General features: G+C 48.3%; 1 protein-coding gene and 1 non-coding gene across 3 annotated transcripts in view; both read right to left on the bottom strand.

Moving 5' to 3' along the window:
- B4GALNT3 (beta-1,4-N-acetyl-galactosaminyltransferase 3) overlaps positions 1–14,522 on the bottom strand; it is a 79,119-nt gene that overhangs the window by 45,126 nt on the left and 19,471 nt on the right. The gene's annotated exons all lie outside the window — the stretch shown is intronic.
- Positions 11,418–11,490, bottom strand: TRNAV-AAC. Its single transcript has one exon. It is a non-coding gene; the product is annotated as a tRNA-Val (tRNA).

The raw sequence follows: 14,522 nt of genomic DNA, 5'->3' as shown, positions 1-14,522 counted from the left end.
CAAGTGAGTGGGACACAAACAAGGTCTTCAGAGTGACGACAGAGACAAGTCAGGTGCCCCTGCGGCTGGAGGGAGTGCTGTGGGGTGAGCCTGTCCCCGTTATGTCTAAAGGTAAGTGTGTGCATCTGTACTGGCCACGCAACATGCGTCTTTTTTGAGGATCACGGTGAAAACAGTTTGAGTCCCTGACACAGAAGGATCGGCTAAGATCTGGGGAAGAGGTGGCAGGCGATGTCAGAGAGCTGTTTTGCACGGAACGTCCTGTCTGAATCTGTAAACGTTGGCCTGACGCTCACTCATCACCCTTCCCAAACCACCGGCCCCACCACCACACCCACTCCCCGAGCTCTCTTCCCTCTGACTCGCACTCAGCTCCACTGGGTGGGGCACGGCCACATCATCCCAGCCCAACCACAAGCTCTCCGTGGGCAGCGGGCAAACTCTCACCCCTTTCTTAGCAGCTGGCAGCCCAGGCCCTGCACTGGGGGAGCTCAGCCGTAGGGGGCAGGCCCAGGTTTGTGGAGGAAGTAGGGCAACGGGGCCCCTTTAGAATCTGACCCGGCAGTGTTTACTGAAGGCTCCCGGTGTGTGTGCCAGGCACGGGGCTGGCGCTGTCACAAGCACTGTATTTACTTTTCCCGATTTTAAGGGTGAAGTTGAGCTTTGCCCAACAGGGAAGCAGCAGCGAACTGAATGCGAGTCCACTTTCCTTATTAACTAAGTCGTTCCCGCCTCCATTTACTCTTCCAACCGACACCCAACAGAGGCCGGCCACAGGCCTGGCCTTGCGCCCAGCAGTGAAGACACACCGAGATGGGCAGTCCCTGACCTCGGGTGAGAGCGGACAGACACATAGCATGTGAATCCGGTAAGTGCTCAGAGAAGGGCTGGAGAGACGGGGGCTGGATTTGAGACGCGTCTCGTGATTATACGGGAGAGGCCGGAGGACTAGTGATTTTTATATTTTACTTAAATTCAAGTCTACAGTGTTGGGTTTTCTCTTTCTGTCATTTCCTTTTTTTAAACAGTGAGCGGGTACACGTTACTTTTATCATTTTGAAAAGGATGCCGTGGCTGGCGGCGCCAGATGCTGCGAAGGTAAGCAGGATGAGGCTGGAGAACAGGGGTCTGCTGACCATCGGGGGCCGGTCGGTCTGCGTGGCAGGCGGTGAGGAAGGGGGCAGGGCTGCTGGGGGGCAGTGCACAGAAGCCGAGTCTGGCCAACCTTCCATCTGACAAGCTCCAAGCTCTTTACAGACGTTCATTCACGGCTCCGAGCAGCAAGGAGGAGTGAGCAGTGACCTGAGGCTCACTTTACAGATCAGAAATCTGAGACACAGGCAGGAAAACACTTTGTGCAAGAGCCAAGGAGGATCTGACCACCAACCGCAGCGAAGTCCCGGCTCCCGGGGAGGCAGTCGCAGGGAGGAGGCGGGCGCCGGCCGCAGTCTGGGGCTGGAAGGCTGGGAGGCAGGGCGGAGGACGCTGAGATGGCGGGGTGTGCCCCTGGGTAGGCGGTGGTAGGTGTGTAGGGGAGAGAGCAAGGTGGGCCAGGCCACGGTCTGTGAGTCACCCCACACTCCCTCCAACCCCAGGATCTCACTGCTGGGAACCAGGCAAAGCCCAGACCGCCCCAGCACCCGCCTCATTGAGTCACTGCCTCAGTTGAGGACTTGCTACTCAGGAACCTGTTTAAACAAAAAGGAAAGATGTCACCCCTCCTGAAATAATGGGAAGGACTGTCACACTCTCCATGTCTGGCTGGGAACACCCCTCACCTCTCCACCGCCTCCCCGGACTCGATCTCCCTCCCCGGCTCTGTCCCAGCCTCTCTTCCTGAGGCTTTTTGGTCACTTCCTCTCCTTCTCCCACTGGTTTCTCCCCCTCCTGCTGACCCCTTGCACCCATGTCTTGGCCTCGTACCCTGATGCCATCTTCCAAGTCACTGGGAGCAGAGCCCCAGGGCTGGGCCACCATGTCCTCCATGTGAGGGAGGCCCCGCGCTGCAGCTCCGGTGCGTGAGGGTGGCTGCAGGCAGAGGGGCAGGACAGGGGCCTGCCAGCGACAGCTGCTGCGGCCAGAGCCCTGACGAGGACAGGGCAGGGGTGCTGGGGGCCCGCTCAGGACGCAGGCAGCCCCGTGGACAGGTGGCTTACACAGGGCGGGCCAGCTGGGCCCGTGCCCTGAGGGCATGTGATGGCCATAAACAGGTTCATCTGCCCGGACCGGATCTCCCCTCCTGGAAGGACACCCAAGCCTCACCCTGTGTGTCTGGTTTATCCTGAAACCCAGCAAGATGCTCAGGTTCCTCCTCTCCTTGGCCTTTGCTCTCGGCCTCTGGGGAGGCCTCAGTCCCTCCTGGGGTGGGACAAGGTGTGTGACCGAGGCAGCAAGGAACCCCAGCCGGCTGAGGACTACTTGCCGGCTCCCTCTGCCCTTGGTCAATCCTCACACCCACACAGTGTGCCTCTGCCCTGTGACCTGCTTCCTTGACTCAAGTCACCTGCTTGGACCTTAACTTTTTAGCCTCCCCACACCTGAGCTAAACATACAAGGGTCAGAAAGACCACAGCCAGGCAGGCAACTCCCATGACGCCGGCCCCACCAACTCGAGCCTCCTGGAGGGAGAACACCAGTCCCAGCCCCCAAAACGTCCTGTCCTCAGATTTCACATTGTTGGGGTCTCGGGGCTCTGATCAGAGCACCCCTACCAGATTCTGCGTCTTCTCACCACATCAAAGCTCTGTTGCTGGGTCCCTGGATTCACTGACTTGCCATTTATTTGTGTCCCCAGCTCCGCTGTCCAGGGGACACCACTGCTGAGGTGCCGCACAGGCAGGGCAACACGCGCCCGGCCGTCCAGCGGCTGGGAGGGGCCTCTTCAAGGACGGACTTGGGAACATCCAGGCAGTTTTAAGTGTTGCCTACACTGCTGTTTGGGATCTTCTAACCCAGCCCCACACACTCGCCTTCCCTCGGTTTGTTATTTCAATCAGGAAATTTTCTTCTTCCATCAGTGCCACCGCAGCCACGCCTGCCTCTCCACCCCACCCCGGCCTGCGGTCTCACACGTGTAGGGAACCTTGCTTCCTGAGAGCCCATCAAAAACCAGCAACAGGAGTGTGGACAGAACAAGAACAAAACACGAGGACTTGGGGGGAGGGCCTAGCTCAAGTGGTAGAGCTGCATGCTTAGCACGCACGAGGTCCTGGGTTCAATCCCCAGTGCTGCCTCTAAATATAATAAATAAATAATAAGCCTAATAACTTCCTCCCTCCAAAAAACAGGGACTGTATCAAGAACAAAATAAAATCAGGAAGTCAGCGTTAAGTGGGGCCACAGATGCAGCTATTAAAGTTCACCACGGCCCGAGTGCGTGTGTGCCGGGGAGAGGCACTGGTTTGGAGCCTCAGCAGAGTGTGGCCTCGTAGTGACCTGCAGTCTGCAGTGTCTAGTCTTTGGGTGGCAGTTGGACTTGGGTGGAAAGGGCGGCGGGGGAGCTGGGGAGGACAGTGGCTCATTCAAACCCACCTGTCAGTGTGAGCAGCGTAACGGCCGGAACCAGAAGAGCCATCAAACAGGAGGAAAAGCGATCTCTCTCCGGGTCAGCTGAGGGGCACCGCCAAGGTGTTAACAAGCCCAGGAAGAAGCTCCGAGGACTCGACCGGTGGCCAGGGTGGGGGGCGGGGGGCACGCACAACACTGGAGGAGGAGAGGCAGGCCTGCTCATTGTTTGGTCGCTGCCCAGGAAACCTGGGGTGGGCGCCCAGGTGGAGGGGGCAGGCGGGAAGGGACGAAGAAGCCCAGCGCCCAGGGTGGTGGTGGGGCTGAGGATCACAGGGACTGGACGGTAGGAAGCGCTTGGGGCAGGAACCGCAGACACTGCAGATGGCTGCCCTGCTGAGCCCGAGCGGAGCGACAGGGGATGCCGGGCAAGCTCTACCAAGAACAGCTCGGCAAGACACTGGCCTTGGGAACGCTCGAGATGAGAACAGGAAGAATAAAAGGTCTGCTTCCCAGTGTGGGGACCAGGGGAGATGTGAGGATGGAGGTGGGAGGCCAAGTGTGGGAGGCCAAGCATGGCACGAAGAGGCCACAGCCGGGCTCTGGGCTCTGGGCTCGAGGAGAATGAACAGACGCGGTTCCTCGAAAGAAAAGAGAGTTACCATGTGACCCAGCAATTCCACTCGCAGGCGTACACCCAAGAGAACTGGGAACAGGGGTCAAGACAAGTATTTCTGCCCCGACGTTCACAGCAGCACGGGAGACAACAGCCCCAGGCGGATGCAGCCCAAGTGTGTCCACAGATGGACAGACAAACAACTCGTGGTCTGTCCCATAGGATGGAATATTATTCAGCCACAGAAAGGAACAGAGCGCTGATAACACGCTACAATGTGGACGAATCTTGAAACCGTTACGCTCAGTGAAACAAGCCAGTCGTAAAAGGTCACACAGTCCCTGAATCTGTTTATACAAACGATCCACAGTAGGTAAGTCCACTGAGACAGAAGCAGATTAGAGGCCAACAGGGCCGGGGGTAAGAGGAACAGAGGGTGACTACCTGAGGGATGCAGAGCCTCCTTTGGGAGCAATGAACTGTTCTGGGATTGGATAGAGGTGATGGTTGCACAACACTGCGGATGTACTAAATGTCACTGAACTGTACATTTAAAAAGGTCAGTGTTATATGAATTCACCTCAATTAAAAGGAAAATGAATGAAGGCAGTCATGGAGTCTCAGGAACAAGGCCAAGAGACACCAGAAGAAAAGACAGGAACCAGAGGTGGTCAAGGGGCCAAGTTACCACTGTTTGCTTTCCGGGTCCACCGCCTGAGAGCCTTTTCTCTGCCACAGTCCTGGACAGGTGACGTGTGACATCCACGGGCACAAGAGCTCTCAAGGAGCCAACAAACTCCCACCTTTCCTCCACACCTCAGGGAAGCGCACTGGAACACCAGCAAGGGAAAAGGCCACGATCCGGCTTTAACTTACAGGTACACATATAAACAAAGTATACGCTGCCAGTCAAGTGTGACAATGTATTCATGATTTTAAAATACACATCTTCATGAACATTGATATTTTTGTGATTCTTAGTAACCGAGCAGCCCCGGCTTCCATCATTTCATGGGAATACAACTCAGAAAAGATAAGGAAATTCCCCAAAGGCAAGACTTAGCCCCCAGCCGCTCTAGCAGTCAGGACCACCATTAGCCTACCCGGTGCCTTTGTGCCCTTCCTCCAGGCGTGCAGCTTGCTAAGTGGAGCTCACGCTAGATTTTGGTCTCCACTCACTCCCCGGAAGGGAAGCATTTGTGCAGTATACCACCTGCACAACTGTACACAACACCCCCGAGCACAGATTGAAATACAGTGCGTACTTCCCAGAGCTGACATTAGAGGTGATCCCATGTCACCGAAGGCACGTTTCAGGTCTAGGTGACTCTTCAGTTCCTTATTTCAGCTGGTGCATTTGGGGAGGGTGCACCGGTCAACCGAACCAGGTTAGCCACGAAAGTGAAGGTGATTAAGGCAAAGTCCCAGGAATTCGGGAGGAAATGAGGAACCCCAAAGAGGGTGGCTGGAAGCCTCCCCAGTAAGGTGAGCACCTAAGCCAAAACCACTTCAGAAGAGCAGTACATTAAAGTAACTAGGAGCGCGGATCCTGAAGTCAGGCAGACCTGGATCCAAAGCCTGACTGTTAACAGTCGGCCTGTGAACTCGGGGCAAGGCACTGAACCTTTCTGAACCTCAGTTTACTCATCTGTAAAAGAAAAATAATACCCACTTCACAAGGGGGCTTTCAAGATTTAAATGAGGGGAGGGGCAAGGTAGGGGCAGGGGATTAAGAAGTACGAATGTCTGTGCATAAAATAAATCAGCCGCAAGGGTGTAGGGCACGGACAGGGAACGGAGCCAATGCTTCATCTTAAGTATGAAAGGAGCATAACCTTTACAAATTGTGAATTGCTATGTTGTACACCTGAAACATATAATCTGGTACAGCAACTATACCTCAGTTAAAAAAAAAGTCTTAGACATCAAGAGACAAAAGACAGAACAACGGGGGGATGTTGTAAATGAGCTATTGCACAGAAAATGCTTCACAAACGGCATTTCCTACCAGCCGTCCGGCACCGCGCTTCTGCCCGCGCCTGGAGCTAACACTCCAGGTCTCCCAGTCCACCCCCGATCCCCTAAGCCCTAACCAAAGGGGCGGGGGGGGGGCACTTTCACAGTAGTCCCAAACTAAGTGAAGTCCGGGTCTACATCCTGTAAGTGCTCTGGTTAACGACTCTCGCTTATGGAAGGAACAGACACCCCAGGCCGCCCAACACCAGGCTGCAGCCTCTGTTCCAGTTCAGGGTCCCACACCTGCCCTCAGGGGCCAGCTGCAGCTTTCGGTGTTGGTGCCACTTGCTCATTGACGTGGCTGGTGACCAGGGACCGATTTGTGGCGCTTCCTTTCTCCCTGTCTTCCTGCCTCAGCTTCCAATACTACTCATGGGTTTCTGAGGCCAGGAAAGCCACAGCCCTCAAGCCGTCCAGGTCACACCGGCATGTTGGCCTCCAAGCCCTGAGCTGTGGTCCCTTCCAGTCCCGCAGGGCTGCTATGGAGCAGTGGGAAATGGGAGGCAGGGAGACGCAGAGCCCAAGGACTCCTGAACCCCCGGCTCTCAAATGAACGCAGCCCTTGAATGCAAAGGGCTGGCTGTTCGGAAGGCTGGAGCCGCCGTGTGAGCCCGCTGACTGACGGCGCTAAGGTTCCTCCCGCTTTCAAGTAGGAACAGTAGGCCCTTTCCTAGAGATGACCCTGCCCACAGGCGGAGTGACCGGTGGAGAAGTGCAGTCCAGCTGCCCGACACGGGCGCTGCGGCGGCAGGGCCGGCGGTTCCCGGAGATGCAGAAGGCCCGCCTCCCACCTCTACCGCCACTGCTACTTTTACTGTTTTTTAAACTTCTTCCAAATCTTGACGACTCAAGTTTTAACGAGATAGAAAATGCACTCGAGGCGATGTTAAAAGCTCAAAGAGAAAGGCAGGAAACACTAAGGAAAGTGGCTGAGATAATGACACAGTTTTTAAAGTCTTGACAGACAGAGTGCAGAATTACTGAAAGCTTTCCCTCCATGATCAAAACAACATCGCATCTCAACGTTGCACTGAAGGTCTTAGCAACCACAGTAAATCAGGGAAAAAAAAACAGGCACAATGACAGGAAAGGAATGAATAAAACTGCCCGTATTCTTAATTCAAAGATTATGCCCTTAGAAAACCTAAAGCAATTGACAAGCCATTAGAATTAATGAATTAATCAGCAGGGCTGCAAGATACAGGGTCAAAATACAAAAATCAACCTTATTTTCTACATACTATCAATAAACAATAAGAAATTGAAAATAAAATTTAAAATAGCAATATTTACAGAGCATCATAAAACCTCTAATATATTGGATTAAATTTAATGAAGTATGTACATGGACTTGACATTGAAAACCACAAACCACTGTTGAGAGAAATTAAAGAAGGCCTACACAACTGAGAGAAATATTCCATTTTTATGACTTGGAAGACTCAGTAGTGGGGGGTGTCCATTCTCCCCAATTTCATTTCATTCAAAATCCCAGCAGACTTTTTCTAGAACGTAATGAGCTAAAATGATTCTAAAAATGTTTGGAAGGCGAAAGGGCCGTAAATTGCCAGGACAATCACAGAGAAGAAGGGAGCTAGAAGGCTTACTTACACTGTAAGATCTCATAATTCACAGTAAAGCAACAGCAACTAAGACAGCGTGATCTGGGCACCACATTTGGACTGTCTGAATAGTCCAGCAGAGAGTCTGGAAACACACACACACAACTGATCTTCAATAAAGACTCGATGCAATTCAACTGGGAAAGGAAAATAAGGAAATCCTTTCAACAGTTAGAACACGTAGATATTTGCATGGAAAAAATTAACCTTAATCCATATCTCACACCATATAAAAAAATTAATTCAAAATAGATCACAGACCTAAAGTGAAAAACTAACTTTCTAGAAGAAAATATACCCAGAAGATTATTTCTTCATAACCTTGGGATAGGCAAAGACTTACTACACGAGACGTAAAGGGCACTACTGATAAAAGAAGAACAATTAATTGGACCTCATCAAAACTAAAAACTGCTCATTAAAACACAAAGAAAAAGCCTGACAGTGTGGGGAAAATGTGTTCGACAAAGGACTCACATCCAGAATATAAAAAAATTCCTACAAGTCAGTAAGAAGACAACTCAATTTAAAAATGACCTAAGATTTAAATAATTCATGAAGATATAGGAAGAGCCAACAAGCAAACAGCAAGCTCCTCACCTCACTGGTCACCCAGGAAATGCAAAATAAAAGCATGAGATACCACCTCCTACCCACTTGAATTATTAAAATTAAAAGACTGGTAACACCAAATGTCGCAAGGATGCGGATGAACTGTGACGCTTACACCTTGGTAGTGAGAACATAAAACGACACAGGGGAGGGTGTAGCTCAGTGGTACAGTGTGTGCTTAGCATGCACGAGGCCCTGGGTTCAACCCCCAGTGCCTCTCTGTGTATAAAAATAAATCTGGCTACCTCTCCCCTCCTGCCCTGCACACCCCGCTGCCCCGGCCGAAGAAGTAAAATGATACAGATACTATGAAAACAGCTTGGTAGTTTCTTACAAAAGGTAAACACATACCTACCCTATGACTCAGCAATCTGCTCTTACATACCCAAGAGAAACGAAAGCCTATGTGTATACAAAGTGTTGTACAAGAAAGTTTATAGCAGTTTGACTCATAATAGGCTAAACTGGAAAGAACCCAAACTCCCATCAAGAGAAGAATGGATAAATAAATTGAGGCTTAGCCAAAATACAGAATACTACTCATCAATTAAAAAAAAACAAAAACAAACTTTGATGTAAGTGCACAAATCTGAAAGCCATTTCTAGTGAAAGGGCCCAGACACAAGAGTCCATTACCGTATGACTCTATTCATATGCAGATCTTGATGGGGTCATGTCTTGATAAACCCGTGGTAAGTTGAAAATATCATAAATCAAAGATGCATTTAACACACCTGACCTACCACATATTATAGCTTAGCCTAGTCTACCTTAAACTCAGTGCTCAGAACACTTACATCAGCCTACAGTTGGGCAAAATCATCCACCACAAAGCCTATTTTTTAATAGTGTTGACTATCTCATGCAATTTATTGGGGACTGTACTGACAGTGAGAAACAATGATCGTCTGGTCCAGGATGGTTCTAAGTGTATCAGCTGTTCATCCTCGTGATCTCGGAGCTGCCCAGCATCACGAGAGAGGCTTGGAGTACATATCGCTACCCTTGGAAAAGATCAAAATTCAAAGTATGGTTTCTACTGAATATCTATCACTTTTGCACCATCATGAAGTCAAAAAATTAAGTCAAACCATCATAAGTCTGGAACGTCTGCATGAAGTTCAAGGACAGGCAAAGCGCATCTGTTAGAGAAATCAGGATAGTGGTTGCCTGGGAGGAACTGACTGAAAAAGGGCTTTATTCACTGCCCTAAAACTCCTCTGCGCTCTGCTTACTCATGCCTCCCTCTGCCCTAACCCCTGGCAATTACCGAATTGTTTTTACTGTCTCCACAATTTCACCTTTTCCAGAATGTCAAATAGTTGGAATCATACAGCATGTGGCCTTTTCAGACTGGCTCCCTTCACTTAACAATTCACATTTAAGGTTCCTCCATGTCTTTCACAGCTTGACAGCTCACTGCTTCTTAGTACACTGCCTGGATGCACCAGTGTACTGACCTATTCACCTGCTGAAGGACATTTGATTGCTTCCAAGTTTTGGTAATTACAAATAAAGCTGCTATAAAAAGCTGTGTGCAGTTTTTGGTGTGGACACAATTTTTCAGCTCCTTTGGGTAAATACCAAGGAGAAGGATTGCTGGAGTAGATAGTAAGAGTATGTTTAGTTTTGTAAGAAACAGCCAAACTGTCTTCCAAAGTGGCTCTTCTATTTTGCATTCCCACCAGCAATGAATGAGAGTTTCTGCTGCTCCACATGCTCACCAGCATTTGGTGTTCTCAGTGTTTTGTGATTTTGGCTATTCTTACAGGCATGTAGTGGTATCTCACTGTCGTGTTAACTTGCGATTCCCTAACATCATATGATGTTGAACATATTTTTCATATGCTTACTTGTCATCTGGATGTCTTCTTTGATGAGGTGTCTCTTTGGGTCTTTTGCCCATTTTTAATCAGGCTATTCTTTCTCTTACTGTTGATGAATTACAGTCCAATGTCAGGTGTCTCTTGCAAACATCTTCTCCCAGTCTGTGGCTTGTCTTCGCATTCTGTCGACCCCGATTTTTTGCAGAGCAGAAAATTTCAACTGCACTGAAGTCAAGTTTATCAGTTCTTTCTGCCTTTGGTGTTACATCTGAAGCCACCGCTGCACCCACGGTGAGACGGTTTTCTCCTATGTTATGTCCCAGGAGGTTCATAGCTTTGTGTTTTGGATTTTGTGATCCATGTTGAGCTGATTTCTGTGAAAGGTGTAAGGTCTGTCCTAGATTCGTGTTTTTGTTTTGTTTTTTTTTCTTGCACGCGGATGTCCAGTTGTTCCAGCACCATTTGTTGAAAAGACTATCTTTGCTCCATTGTGTTAGCTCTGCTCCTTTGTCAAAGACCAGTTGACTAAATGTGGTTCTGTTTCTGGGCTCTCTGTTCTCTTCTTTTGATTTATTTGGTGACTTCTTTGTCGATACCACATTTTCTCGATTACTACTGTAGACTGACAGTAAGTCTTGAAGTTGGGTAGTGTCAGTCCTCCAACTTCACTCTTCTCCTTTAACACTGAGTTGATTATTATGAGTTTTTTGCTTCTCCATATAAACTTCATTTTTTTTTTTTTGGTGGGGGGAGGTAATTAGGGTTATTTATTTATTTATTTTTAGAGGAGGTACCAGGGATTGAACCCAGGACCTCGTGCATGCTAAGCATGCACTCTACCGCTTGAGCTATACCCCCCCACCTCGCCTCTCCATATAAACTTTAGAATCTTGTTAATTTCCATAAAATAACTTGCTGAGATTTTTCACTGGGATTGCATTGAATCTATACATCAAGTTGGGAAGAGCTGACATCTTGACAGTCCTGAGCCTTTCTATCCATGAACTTGGAATCGCTCGCCATTTATTTAGTTCTTCTTTGATGTATTTCATCAGTTTTGTAGTTTCCCTCGTAATTCTTGCACATATTTTATTAGACACAAGTATTTCATTTGGGTGGAGTGTTTTAATATAAATGGTAATGTGTTTTTAATTTCTTTTCTTTCTTTTTTCTTTTTTTCTTTCTTAGCAGGGGAAGGTAATTAAGTTTATTTGTTTTCAGAGGAGGTACTGGGGATTGAACCCAGGACCTCGTGCATGTTAGGCAAGTGCTCTACCACTGAGCTATATCCTCCCCGCAATGTGTTTTTAATTCCAAATTCCTTGTTCATTACTGGTATATGGGAAAGAGGCTGAACTTTTGTGTATTAATCTTGTACCCTGTAACATTGCTATACTTGCTTGTTAGTTCCAGTTTTGGGGGATTTGTTCATTTTTGTCAATTCTTTCACATTTTCTACATAGGTGGCCTTATCACCTGTGAACAAAGATGGTTCTGTTTCTTTCTTCCCCACCTGTGAACCTTTTATTTCCTTTTCTTATCCTATTGCATTAGCTATGACTTGCAGTATAACGTTATCTGTGAAACATAAGAGATTTTATTTTACTTTCATGTATTCATTCTCCAGTGCTCTGCCTTTCTTTATATAGATCTAAGTTTCTGACCTATATAGTTTTCCTTCTCTCTGAAGAAATTCTTTTAACATTTTTTGCAAGTATACTGGTAATAAATTGCCTTAATTTTTGTTTGTCTGAGAAAGCTTTTCTTTCTTACTTTTGAAGGATAATTTCACAGGGTACAGAATTCTAGGTTGGTGATTTTATCCTCTAAACACTTTAAATACTTCACTCTCTTCTTACTGGCATGGTTTCTGAGATGTCAGATGTATTTCTTATCTTTGCTTCTCTTTAAGTGAGATGTTTCCCAACCTGTCACCCCCAGCTTCTTTCAGGGTTTTTTCTTTAATTTTTTTAAGTTTAAATCTGACTGAGAGAAGGGGATTTATCTTGCTTGGTGTTGTCCGAGCTTCCTGGATCTGCAGTTTGATTTCTGACATTAATTTGGGGAAATTCTCAGTCATTATTGCTTCAAATATCTCTTCTGTTCCTTCCTCTCTTTACACGTTATACCTTTTGCAGTTGTCCCACAGTTTTTGGGTAGTCTGCTCTGGTTCCTCCCTGCCTCGTCTTTCAGTTTTGGAAGTTTCTATCACCATCTCCTCAAGCTCAGAGATTCTTTCCTTGGCATGTCCAGGTTACTAACGAGCCCACCAAAGGCAGTCGTCATGTCTGTTGCTATGGTTTTAATCTCCACCATTTTTTTAATTCTTAGAATTTCCATCTCTCTCCTTACATTATCCATATGTTTTTGCATGCTGTCTACTTTTTCTGTTAAAGCTCTTAGCCTATTAATCACAGATTTAAAGTTTCCTGGTCTGGTAACTCCAACATTTCCACCATTGTCTGACTCTGGTTGTGATAGTCAGTCTCCTCCAACCGTGTTTTACGTCTGGTAAACCTCTACTGAAAGGCAGACAGGATATGCTGGGTAGACGTGCTGCACTGCAGTAAGAGGTCTTTAGGGATGGGACAGTGAGGTGCGGGGGAGGGGAGTGTTCTCCAGTCCCACGACGAGGTCTCAGTCCACTGGTGAGCTGCTGCCTGGGACCCCTACTTCACCGTGCTTCGCACTCCCTGCCCTTTGGTGGACAGCATGGCTAGAGTGGGCTGGAGTTGGGTATCTCCCTTCCCCCAGGTAGGCCAGGCTCTGGTAAAACAGCTCCTCCTAGGGCAGACCTTGTTAAGATGAACAGAGGGTACAGCTTAGCATGCATGAGGTCCTGGGTTCAATCCCCAGTACCACCATTTAAAAAAAATTTATATATATATAAATAAACCTATAAATATACATATATATATATATACCTAATTACTCACCCACCCCCCCAAAAAAGAACAAAATGCTCTGGCACATTTCAAAGTGAGTCCTTTCCCTTCCCCCTGCCAGAAGCATGAGGGAATTTCCCCAGTATTCACTGTAGGCGAATGAGGACCTGGTAGAGCTCCGGGAGGTAAAAACTCACGGAAGTGTAAGGCTCCCCTCCATCCCACCCCCCCCCATGACTGGGCCCCCTGAAGATTTTGGTTTTTTGTTTTGTTTTACTGAGATGTAATTGGCATAATTAAAGTCTACAGCATGTTGATCTGACGCATTTACGTAGTGCAATAGCATTACCACCATAGTGTTAGCCAACACCTCTACCACGTCATACAACTATCATTTCTTTTTTTGCGGTGGGAGCAATTATGATCTAGTCTCTCAACAACTTTGATGTTTATAACTCACTATTGTTGACCATAATCACGGCGCTACACATCAGGACTCCCCCCTGAAGTTTTCAGCCCTCAGACGTGTCCACACCGAGCCTCACGGGTTACGTTGTCCCACCCTGATGCTGGTTCCCATGGAGGCTTCTGCTCCAGTGCGCTTTGTTTTCAAATTAACTCTATTTAAGTATAATTTATATACAATAAAATGGACCAATTTAAGTAAACAGTTCCATGAGTGCTGACAAAGGCATACGCTTGCATAACCTCCATCCTTTGCCTCAGTTATTAAGCTTCCTGGATGATCCAGCTTGAAGCCAGGGCTGGGAACCACTGTTCTGCTGTTCTCAGTTGCCAGCTGAGGGCTTTGGGACTGCAATTCTGAAGTTATTCATTCATTTCTGGGTCTTGGTTTCTTCATATCTCTTGTGCCTGGACAGAATAGCTGTGAACACCACCCCAACACAAGACTCCCAATTTGCTGATTCCTCATATTACAGAATCAGGCTCAAAGTGGAGACAGAAAATTTACTTAAATGGTCATTTCACCTACCCTTCACATACCTGTTGAGCAGCTACCCACTGCCCAGAGCTGGCTCCTCCCTCCCCGTCTCTCAACTTTAGCTGCCCTGGGACTGCAAGGACCTCTTTTCTCTCCTTGCCCCTCCCAGGGAAAGCAGCGGCTCCTCTCCCATCAGGGCGTGATGGAGAGCCTGGCCGGGGCCTCTGTCTTCATCCTCCCTCCCCTCCACTCGTCTAAGTTCTCTGCATCATTTCAGTCCCAGTTCAAACCCCGCCTCCACCACAAAGCCTTCCTCCCCCAGCTAGATTTCACCTCTCTTACTTCTCCCAGGCACCTGAGCACATGATCACGCTCCAGGTGCCCGGAGCACTCACCTTCCTCTAGTTTCAAACAGTCGAACTCAATTAAATATGGAACCAGTTGAAGGCTTTCTTTGAAGGAGGCATAGTGCTAGGCTGTGGGCAACAGCACAATGGT

Source organism: Camelus ferus, chromosome 34 (genome assembly GCF_009834535.1).
Source record: "Camelus ferus isolate YT-003-E chromosome 34, BCGSAC_Cfer_1.0, whole genome shotgun sequence".
Lineage (NCBI taxonomy): Eukaryota > Metazoa > Chordata > Mammalia > Artiodactyla > Camelidae > Camelus > Camelus ferus.
The sequence above is the reverse complement of the archived record's forward strand: the minus strand, read 5'-3'. Positions and strand labels throughout refer to the sequence as shown.